The sequence below is a fragment of the Chrysochloris asiatica genome, unplaced genomic scaffold, assembly GCF_000296735.1.
Source record: "Chrysochloris asiatica unplaced genomic scaffold, ChrAsi1.0 scaffold00335, whole genome shotgun sequence".
NCBI lineage: Eukaryota > Metazoa > Chordata > Mammalia > Afrosoricida > Chrysochloridae > Chrysochloris > Chrysochloris asiatica.
This window is the reverse complement of record NW_006408853.1, coordinates 2,347,076-2,358,297: the sequence shown is the minus strand read 5'-3', so window position 1 is coordinate 2,358,297 and position 11,222 is coordinate 2,347,076.

Genomic DNA, 11,222 nt, shown 5'->3' with positions numbered 1-11,222 from the left:
ACTTTTCATATTATTTGTTCAGTGTACATATTAACAACATTAAGTATGGTGAAAAGATATAACCTCGATGCATACCTTTTCCTGATAACACTCAGTATTCCCTTGTTCTATATGGATGACTATCTCTTAGTCCATATATGTGTTCCACATGAGCACAATTAAGTGTTCTGGTATTCTCATTCTTTGAAATGTTATCCATAGTTTGTTATGGTCTACACTTTCAAATTATGAAAACAAATGGACTGGAGAGATATATTATAAATTCTAGAAAATACTAAATGAGCTTAATATATTTATAATCATGAATCTTATGTAAAATCTACATGAAAATGAGCTACTCTCCATAGATGGAAAGAGAGGTTTATTTAATTAGGGCTGGGATTTTGCCAGATGAATATCTATCACAAAGTTAGAGAGAGGCAACGGAGTTGAGGCAAGGGATTTGAAGTGTCTTTCATAGGAATGATTATAACTAATGCTCATGAAATTTAATTTGGAAAAAAGGTAATTGAAAATCTAAGAAGAGAGATGACATGAAAAAAAAAAAAAGATAACAAGATAAATAAATGGTAGTTCTGATGGGATGAAAGACTGGTGACTTTGAAGACCCAGAGAAATAAGCTGGAAAGACAGTGTTTGGTGGTCACAGAGAGTATGAGATTTAGATTATTTGGAAAATGCACTCGCAATAACCAGGCCTATATTGTGACCAGGAATTTTAGAGACTATGGTACAAGATCACTGTAGGATAGAACATCAGGAACTGAGAGGTCAAGATAGAATATTTAGGGAAAAATGAAATCACTAATAATTACAACAGAAATAATGTTATACAGAGAAAAATGAATTAGGAACTAAAGTTTCAGGGAATTGGAGTGACCCAGTGATTAGAAGATAACTGAAGGTTATTTGTTTGATCTGATGGCATAAGAATAAAATTTGCATTTTGTAGGAATCTAGGAGAGATTCACCATCACAAAACTGTCATAAAGGATTTTAATTAACATATCCACATATTCAGAAGTTTTATCATTGGATCATAAGGAAGAATATATTGAGTTCTTCCCAATCTATCCAATTTCCTTCAGGAAGCCTTGCTAATATTTAGAATTGGGATAACTAAATTTTTAGAATTACATATGTCCATCTATAAGAAAAAATTAGAACAATGCTGGATGATTACTGTGTTGGCTATGCATCCTCATTAGTTTCTGCAAGGTGTTGCATTCCAGTTATGGTTGCAGTACTAGACAGTGCTTATAACATATTTAGGAAAATATGGCCTTGGTAATAGAAATGATGTTGCAGAGTGCATTACCAATGACTTCTTCATTGCACATACCTTTTTTGAACAACATAAAAGAGGATTACACACATGAACTTCACCAATGATGCAAACAAAAATCAAACTGACTACATCTGTGGAAAGAGATGGTTGAAAACTCTGTATCATCAGCCAAAACAAGGCCAGGGACCAACACTTTAACAGACTATCAATTTTCCATATGCAAGTACATGATGAAGCTGAAGAAAACTAAAATAACTCCATGAGATCCTTGAATATATTCCACCTAGATTTAGAGATCATCTCAAGCACAAATTTGATGCAAAAGACACTAATGTTTGAAACCAGAAGAGTTGTGGGATGGCATCAAGAATATTATACACGAAGAAAGCAAAAGATCATTAAGAAGACAAAGAATAAAGAAGAGACCAAAATGGATGTCAGAAGAGACTCTGAAACATAGAGATGTTAAAGCAAATTGAAGAAATGAAGAAGTAAAAAAAGTGGAACAGAAAATTTCAAAGGGCATTTTGAAAAGACAAAGTCAAACACTATAAAAATAATATGCAAAGATCTGAAGTTAGAAAACCAAAAAGGGAAGGACAAGCTCAGCATTTCTCAAGCTGAAAGAACTAAAGGTAAATATTCAAGCTTCCACTTGTAATCCTTGAGGATTCTTTGGGCAAAATATTTAATGACAGGAAAGCATCAAAAGAAAATGGAAGGAATACACAGAGTCAATGCATCAAAAACAAATTGTCAATTTTCAATCATTTCATGAGGTAGAATATGATCAAAAGCCAATGAATGGTATAGGAAGAGGAAGCCCAATGTGCACTGAAGGCATTGGCCAAGAACAAGACTCCCAATGATTGATGTAATGCAAATTGAAATATTTTCACAAACTGTTGTAGTACTGGAGGCACTCCCCAATCTGTGCCAAGGAATTTGGAACACAGCTACCTGGTCAATTGATTGGAAGAGATCCATTTCTGTACTCACTTCAAAGACAAGTGACCCAATGAAATGTGGAAATCATTGGACAATATAATTAATGTCACATGGAAGTAAGGATAGTTTTTAAATGGTTGCAACAGGATATTGGCAGGGAACTGTCAGAGATTAAAGCCTGATTCAGACAAGAACATGATAAGGAATATCACGGCTGACATCAGAAGGAACTTGGCTGAAAGCAGAGAATACCAGAAAGATGTTTACGTGTGTTTTATTGATTATGCAAAGATTTTCAACTGTGTGGATCATGATAACCTGTGAACAACACTGTGGAGAATGAATATTCCAGAACACTTGATTGTGCTCATGGGGGACCTGTACATAGAACAAGAGACAGTTGTTCAAAGCAAAGGGACACTGAGTGGTTTAAAATCAGGAAAGGTGTGCATCATAGTTGTATTCTTTCAGCATATATTCAGTCTCTATGATGAGCAAATATTCCAAGAAGCTATATTATATAAAGAAGAATATGGAATCAGGATTGGAGGAAAGTTCATTAACAATGTGCAATATGCAGATGATAAAACATTGCTTGCTGAAAACGTTGTTGTTGTTAAGTGCCTTCTAGTTGGTTCTGATTTAGCCATCCTGTAGAGTGCTTCTGAGGAGCAGCTGGTTGTTTTTGCACTACTGAGCCTGCGGTTCAAACAGACCTTGCAATCTGGTGCATTACCCTGGAAGTGTAGAGAACGGAAAGTACTTACTGATAAAAATCAAAGAGCGCAGTCCTCGGTATGGGTTGCACCTCAAGGTAAACAAAATGAAAATCCTCACAACTGAGCCAATAAATAACATCAAGATAAATGGAGAACAGGTTGAAGTTGTCTAAGACTTCATTTCGCTTGGATTCAACATCAACACTTATGGAAGCAGCAGTCAAGAAATCAAATGATATTAGGGAAATCTGCTATACAAGACCTCTTTAAAGTGTTCAAGAGCAAAGATATCAGGTTGAGGAATAAAATGTACCTGACCCAAGCCATGCTATTTTCAATAGCCTCATATACATGTGAAAGTTGGACAATGAATTAGGAAGGCTGTAGAAGAATTGATGCAATTGATTATAGTGTTGGAGAAAAATATTTAAGGTACCATGGACTGCCAGAAGATCAAATGTGTTTTGGAAGAAGCACAACCAGAATGCTCTTTACAAGCCACTGTGGTCAGATTTCCCCCTCACACTTCAGATATATTATCAGGAGTGACTAGTGCCTGTAGAAAGACATCATGCTTGGTAATGTGGAGGGGCAAAGAAAAAGAGGGATACCTCAATGAGATGGATTGGCATAATGGCAGCAACAATGGGCTCAAGCATAGCAATAATTGTTAGGATTGCACATGACAGGATGGTGTTTCATTCTGTTGTACATAGGTTCATTATGAGTTGGAACCAACTAATGACACTTAACAATAGCAACAACAAACATTTGATTAATACAGAAAGTGAAAGCTGAATTTTTTTGCAAACTACTTTAAAGGCATGGGCATTGTTATTGTAATTATTTGAGAAATAGTCCTCAGATACTATTCTAATACTTTTATACATAATAACTAATGTCATCCTCACAACCACTCCCCAAGAAGATTAGTGTTACTACTTTTCCTCTTAAATACCAATTAAAATCAAAGAGGTAGAAAATCTTGTTCTAAACCGCATAGTGAAATCTAAGAATGTTCACCAAATCTGGCTGAAGTCATTTTGCTCATCTACTCATGAAGGCAAAAATACATTACAGTGCAAAAGACTTCTTTGCCATGGTCCATTCAAAAACAAAATGATTATGAATAGTAAGAAAATGGAAAAGAGATAGTACATACACTTCATTGATTTCTAAGTGTTTCAACTACCAATGGTGAGAACTCATATAATTCAAATAACCTCAGTGATGCATGAAGAGGTGACCCTGAGTAAAGTACAGCAACATTTCTGTCATCAATCACTGAAAATAAGTAAGCTGTGTTGAAGCAATCTTTAACTGGCAATATTTCTAAAAGTGATCCTTCAAACAAGGTAAAAGCATAAATGAGGTAGACATACCTAATGATATTTAGTTGACTATCCTTGAATAAAGTTCTAAGTGAGATGAGGTTAAGGGAAAACAAAAACTGGCTCCATATATAATCAGAAATGCTATCAACTGAAAATATTGTTTATATTGGATTATTTCAGCAAAATGAGTTAAACTTTTCAATATTTTTAAATATAACAGTTTTGTCATATAATTTTAAACCTTTATCTTATATAAAGGATCTGCATCTCACCATAAAAATGAGATATATTAAAAGATGAGGTAATATTTAATTATTTTTATTGCTGTCAAATAGTGCATACTTGCCTATTTTTTCCCATTTTCCCATTTTCATCCAAGGTTTCATGGATGCTAGAGTTGTTTAATAATATGAAAATAAGGTAGTTTTAATTATCCCAAGTGATCTCCCTTCCCTTCTGGAATGCCAAATGGGAGACGGAGAGAAATTTATTAGTAATTGTGATATGATTAAGATGACTGTTAATATTACACAATATTACTTCCTGCTCTGCAAGGTCTGGAATTCTGATGCTGTGCTGTAGGAAAAACACTAGACTAGTAACTGAAAGGTCAGTGGTTCACACCCACCAGCCAATCCTAGGGAACCCAACACAGTGTCTCTATGAGTTGGAACAGACATAACACACTTAACAACAGTGCAAGGTCTACAGTCAAGATATTATTATACAGGTTAATTATAGAAAGAGTGGTTTGAAAGGCCTTAAAATCACTGGAGGCATCTGAACATAAACATGGAAGAGCATAAAAAATGTAGCCTAATCTTCAGGATCCTGAGTGCTATGTGTGGAAAATATCTGGCTATGCCATTATTAAGCTTTTTTTTACTACAGCACTAAAATGACTAATTTATGCATTTTAATTTAAATTTATGGGTAAAGAAGTTTGGTACCAGGAGTACATTATAGCAATAAGGTTGTATGCCTATGTAATATCATTAGAATTTTAGATTATTGGAGAAAATATGGTGCTATAATCAAAGACCTTACCAATAATAAATAAAGAAAATATTAAAAGACAGTGATGAATATAATTTTATAAGATATTTCTAAAGCAAAAAAAGAACTACATTCATGTGTCGGTTAACATCTATAACATTGTTGTTGTGTTGTTAAGTGCTTTGGAGTCAGTTTGGACTCATAGCAATCCCCTATAGGGTTTCCAAAGAGCAGCTGGTGGGTTTGAACTACCAGCCTTGTGGTAAGAAATCTACTGCTTATCATACAGTGTTACATCAGAACTCTAAAAAATCTATGATACATTATGTAAAATATAGGACCCTGTGTAATTTAGAATTGTACAAATGTGATATTATATACAGAGAGTTCTCAGATTAAGAACAAATTCTATTCAAAACAGTTTTAAATCAAATTTGTGTGTAATTTGGAACAGTTATGTACAGTGTATATCTTATGTCAGTCAAATGTATGTCTTGGCATATAGTATATATAATTTTCTATTTATAAACAAAGAAACACACTTCCAGGTACAACACTAAAAACCTCTTTAGCTCAATATACAATGATGAATGTTGCAAAGTAGCACCCATGTTATTATGAACTATTGTATGTACCTTGATTTTTTAATATAATAGGCTTTACTGGTATACAACAGAAGTATATGTATGTAGCTAGATGTTGCTGAATGAATGTGATGCAGTATTTGACTGTATATTATTATAAGTGGAAGCAAAAAATGTTTTTACAATGGTGTTAATAAGGGTTGCACCTTTCAATTCAGGTACACACTGTTTAAAGTAGATATAGATAGCATTTTCAGGGTTGAACATGTTATTTAATGATTTCATTGTTTGGTGACCCCTAGGAATACTTAATACAACATATAATCATTCTCCATTGTCATTTTTGTCTGAGAGAATAAAGACTAGAGGATATGGTAATATGGATAATAGAAAATATTCATATTATAAGTTCTTGCACATAGAAATGTATGCATGTATGTGTGAATATATGTTAGTGTATGTATGCATGTTATTGTCATTGTTAAGTGCCATTGAGTCATATCTAACTCATATTGACCCTGTATAGGTTTTTCAAGAAGTGGCTGGTAGGTTGGAAACACCGATCTTACATTTCAAATTGACCTGAAAGTCTAGTGCTTATCCTATAGCACCAAACAAGGATTCCATATACATGCTTGTTATGCAAACTCTATTCACATATGTATACAGTTAGAAGTAAAGATACAATTTAATTAAAAGTATAAGAAATGTATAAGTAGATGGGAAAAAAATTGGAGTATAGTGGCAGGAAGTAAAGGCAAGTTTGACGATGTTTTATCAACAGACATAGATGTTGTGTTATACAATTTCAGGTTGTCCAAGGTGAGAGTCACATAGCATTGGAGCTATAATGAATTATCAGGGATCTTCTTAGCCAATGGTTCACAAACAAAAATTTAATTTAAAGAACTTTAAGAATCAACTTGATGGCACTTAACAACAACAACAACGTGCGATAGTATAATGCACTAGACCTCAAGATCAGGTTGAACAACAATATCAGTGGTTCCAACCCACCAGCTTCTCCTAGGAAATCCTAGACAGGCTTGTTATGAGTCAGAATCAATTTGATGGTACTTTAACAACAACAACTTAACTCTACCACATTAAGCATCCCAGTGTGAGAGTCAGAGAGAGAGAAAATAAGTAATCTCAGAAAAGACCCTCTGAAGGAATACAGTTACCTCAATATTAGACATAAGAACACCAATACCTTTTTATTTAGTAATAAAAGACAAAAAGTCAAAAGTTTTCATCACTTCTCCAAAGAGTATGATAATTAAAAAAAAAAAAAAAAACCTGTCATCCAATAACTGAAATGCTATATATAAACTACGTATGTTCTTATTCAATGGTCAAAAACTTAGAAATTATCAAATAACTTAGAAAACTTCAAGAAAATGAGTAATTTCTCCATAATGCAGTTTCTAATAAAAGAAATATAAGTGATGTGTAGGAAATGAAAGTTGTGATATAATATTTTTTGAAGAATTTAATATCAGGCATATTTTTAGTTTAGTATTTATTTTTCACAACCACAGATACAATGCAGATCTTATTCCATAACTTCCCCAAATTTCTAAAGCATTATGAACCAGTAGTTTCCTCTAAAACTAAGTTTTAATACTCACCAGATGACATATTCTATTGCTCCATTATGTCTGAGTGTTTTCGTGTTCACAAGTGGCTAAAGACTATGGCATTACAGTCAGACAAACTATCTATCATCTGTTCATCCATAAACTCACGTGAACACCATTCCCTTGGCAGTGTTCACTTGCATGAAAAAGTAGCCATGTCCTCACTTCTCATTTTTCCACACATATATAGAAAAGCCATCCACTTAGGATATGTAATTTAATAATACACCCACATTTTACTATTCCTTTCCAGATTGAACCATCAGCCAGAGACATATTGTTAAATGATAAATATTCTGTCTTGAATGGCTTTTCAAAGCTGAATGACCCTACTTTATTCCCAATAATGAGTGCTTCAACATGTCTTCTGGTCTGCTGCCTGACCCCAACATCTGCTGAAGATTCTAAAGTATAAGACAAAGAAAAAAAATGAATTTGTTTTATGTTTGAATAAACTCAAATTGGCCTTCAACTAGTGGTCATGACATGCATTCTCGTCACTATATCATCCTGTATGATGAAAAATACTATAAAAAATGTTTACTCTTATTTTTTTCATGAAAGGTTGTTGTATATTTAAGTTTGTGAAGACATTATTGGCATTTAGCTGAGTTTGATGTTTCAATAGCCAAAAAGAAAGTCCCAAACCCTGAATCATTTTTAATAATAGAAAAAATAATCTAAATCGTGACTCTTTATTAATGGTTCTTATAATATTTGATATGCACTGGATCCTTTTTAATAGTAACTTGTTATGCCTTTCCACACAGACTTCAGTCATTCTGAAAGTAAATTTGACATTTTTAAACAGTCAAACTATTTGTAAAGAAGCCTCAATAATAAATGTGGCATTAGTTTTGTGAGGAAAACCAAGGTATGCTTATAATATAATGAGATGTATTTTCTTGTGTGACATGTTGTTGTTGTTGTTAGCTGCCATCGAGTTGGTACCGACTTATAGAGACATTATGCACAGCAGAATGAAACACTGTGAAATCCTGGGCCAACCTCACTACTGTTGCCATGCTTGAGTCCATCGATGCTGCCACTTGGCCAATCCATCTCTTTTTCTCTGACCCTCCACATTACCAAACACGATGTCCTTCTACAGAAACTGGTCCCTTCTGACAATATGTCTGAAGTAAGAGCAACAAAGTTTGGCCATCTTAGCCTCCAAGGAACACTCTGGCTACACTTCTTCCAAAATGGATCTATTGGTTCTTTTGGCAGCCCATGAAACGTTCAATAGTCTCCTCCAACACTATAAGTCAAATGCATCAATTCTTCTATGGTCTTCCGTATCCACTGTCCAGCTTTTGCATGTATATGAGGTTATTGAAAACACCATGGCTTGGGTCAGGCGCACCTTAATCCTCAAGCTGACATCTTTGCTCTTCAACACTTTAAGAGGTCTTGTGCAGCAGATTTGCCTAATGCAATACGTAGTTTGATCTCTTGATTGCTGCTTCCATGAGTGTTGATAGTTGGTCCATGAAGAATGAAGTCCTTGACAACTTCAATCTTTTCTCCATTGATAAGAATGTTGTTTATTGGTCCAGTGGAAAAGATTTTTGTGTTATTTACATTGAGATGCAATCCATACCTAAGGCTGTGTTCTTTGATCTTCAACAATAAATATTTTAAGTCCTCTTCACTTTCAGCAAGCAAGGTTGTATCATCTGCATATTGCAGGTTGTTAATGAGTCTTCCTCCAATCCTCATGCCATGTTTTTCTTCATAGAACCCAGCTTCTTGGATTATTTACTCAGCATACAGGATGAATAAGTATAGTGAAAGAATTCAACCTTGTCGCACACCTTTTTAAATTTTAAACCAGTCAGTGTTTCCATGTTCTTTTCGAACAACTGCATCTTGGTCCAGGTACAGATTCCTCATAAGCACAATTAAGTGTCCTGGAATACTCATACTTTGCAATGTTGTCCATAGCTTGTCATGCTCCACACAATTGACAGCCTTTGCATAGTCAACAAAGCATAGATAAACATCTTTCTGATATTTTCTGCTTTCAGCCAAGATCCATCAGACATCAGCAATGACATCCCTCGTTCCACTGTCTCTTCTGAATCCAGCTTGAACCTCTGGGTTTTCTTTGTCAATGCATGCTTGCAGCTATTTCTGTATTACCTTTAGTAAAACTTTACATGCATGGGATAGCAAAGAGATTCTCCAATGATTTCTACATTCTGTTGGGTCAATCGTCTTTGGAATGGGCAAATATGGATCTTTTCCAATCAGTCAGCCAGACAGTTGTCTTCCAAATATCTTGGCAGAGATGAATGAGTGCCTCCTGTGCCACCTCACTTACTTGAAATATTTCAATTTTTATTCCATCAATTCCTGGTGCCTTGTTCTTTGACAATTCCTCCACTGTATCTTGGACTTCCTCCTTCAGTATCAAGGCTCAAAACCAATTTAAGGAGGTGGGGATTGATGGTGGATTATGGAGAGATGCCGTGTAGACTTCTGCTAGTAATAACACAGAATACCACACGAAGCAGATTCAGGGGATAGTCCCAGAACTCTCAACTACATATAAAGGAATATTTGTAAGTATACAAAGGCTTACTCCCAGTGCAATTTGTAGCAGAAGTAACAAAAGTGGGGCTTTCTGATCTGTGACTGCCATTGAGTCCCATAGAAACCATCTTGAGCAGAACAGAGTAGATTTGAGATCAAAGCAAGCAAATAAGATTAAGCTCTGATTTTTCAGCAGAAATCATGCAGGCAAGAAGGCAATGGGGAGCCATATATAAAACCCAACGAAAGAAACTGCCTATCAAGAATCATCTACCCACCAAAGCTGCTAATCAAAAACCACAGTATAATCAATATATCCAGGATAAACAGAAGCTAAGGGATTCTGTCAAAGGCAAAGGCAATCCAGCACTTCAGAAATCCTAAAAGGAGTTCTTTGGGCTGAGAATCAACAAGAACAGACAACAACCAGAGATTGGCATACATAGCAACACCACCTGAAATTCAATCAACAGATGATAGCATCCAGAACAGAAAAAAAAACTACAAGTATGAATTCAGATGACCTGGGAGGTCAGTCTATGATAAAAACAACTACAATGTGGAGGCTGGAGAGATTTCAGAATAAAATAGACTGTTTTAAATGAAGGGAAAAACAGAATATAGGGCAACCTCAAAGAAAATTAATACTTAATAATAGATCAAGAAACTGAAAATCCAAGAAGACCACTGAAACATTAAAACTATGAAGAAACAGACAAGAAAAAGTGCACACACACACACACACAAATGAACTCAGCATAGAAATTCTAAGATCACAATGCTATAAAATTAGAAATCAGCAATAGAAGAACAAGGAAATAAAGTCAATACATGGAAACTGAATAACAACCTGCTTAAAAGCTACTGCGTAGTAGAACAAATAAAAGGAAGGATCACAAAATATCACAAAAGAGATACTTGAAGAGCTTTTGGAATAAAATTTCCCTAAAATTCCTTCACAATTCCTAGAACCAAATGAAAATGAAAACACAGTATACCAAAATGTTTGGGACTCAGCCAAAGCAGTGATGAGAGGACAATTTATTGCAATAAATGCACACATCCAAAAAGAAGAAAGAACCAAAATCAACACATCAATACAACATATCAAACAATTAGAAACAGAGAGCAAAGTAAACTTACAGTTGCTAGAAGAAAAGAAATTTTAAAAATTA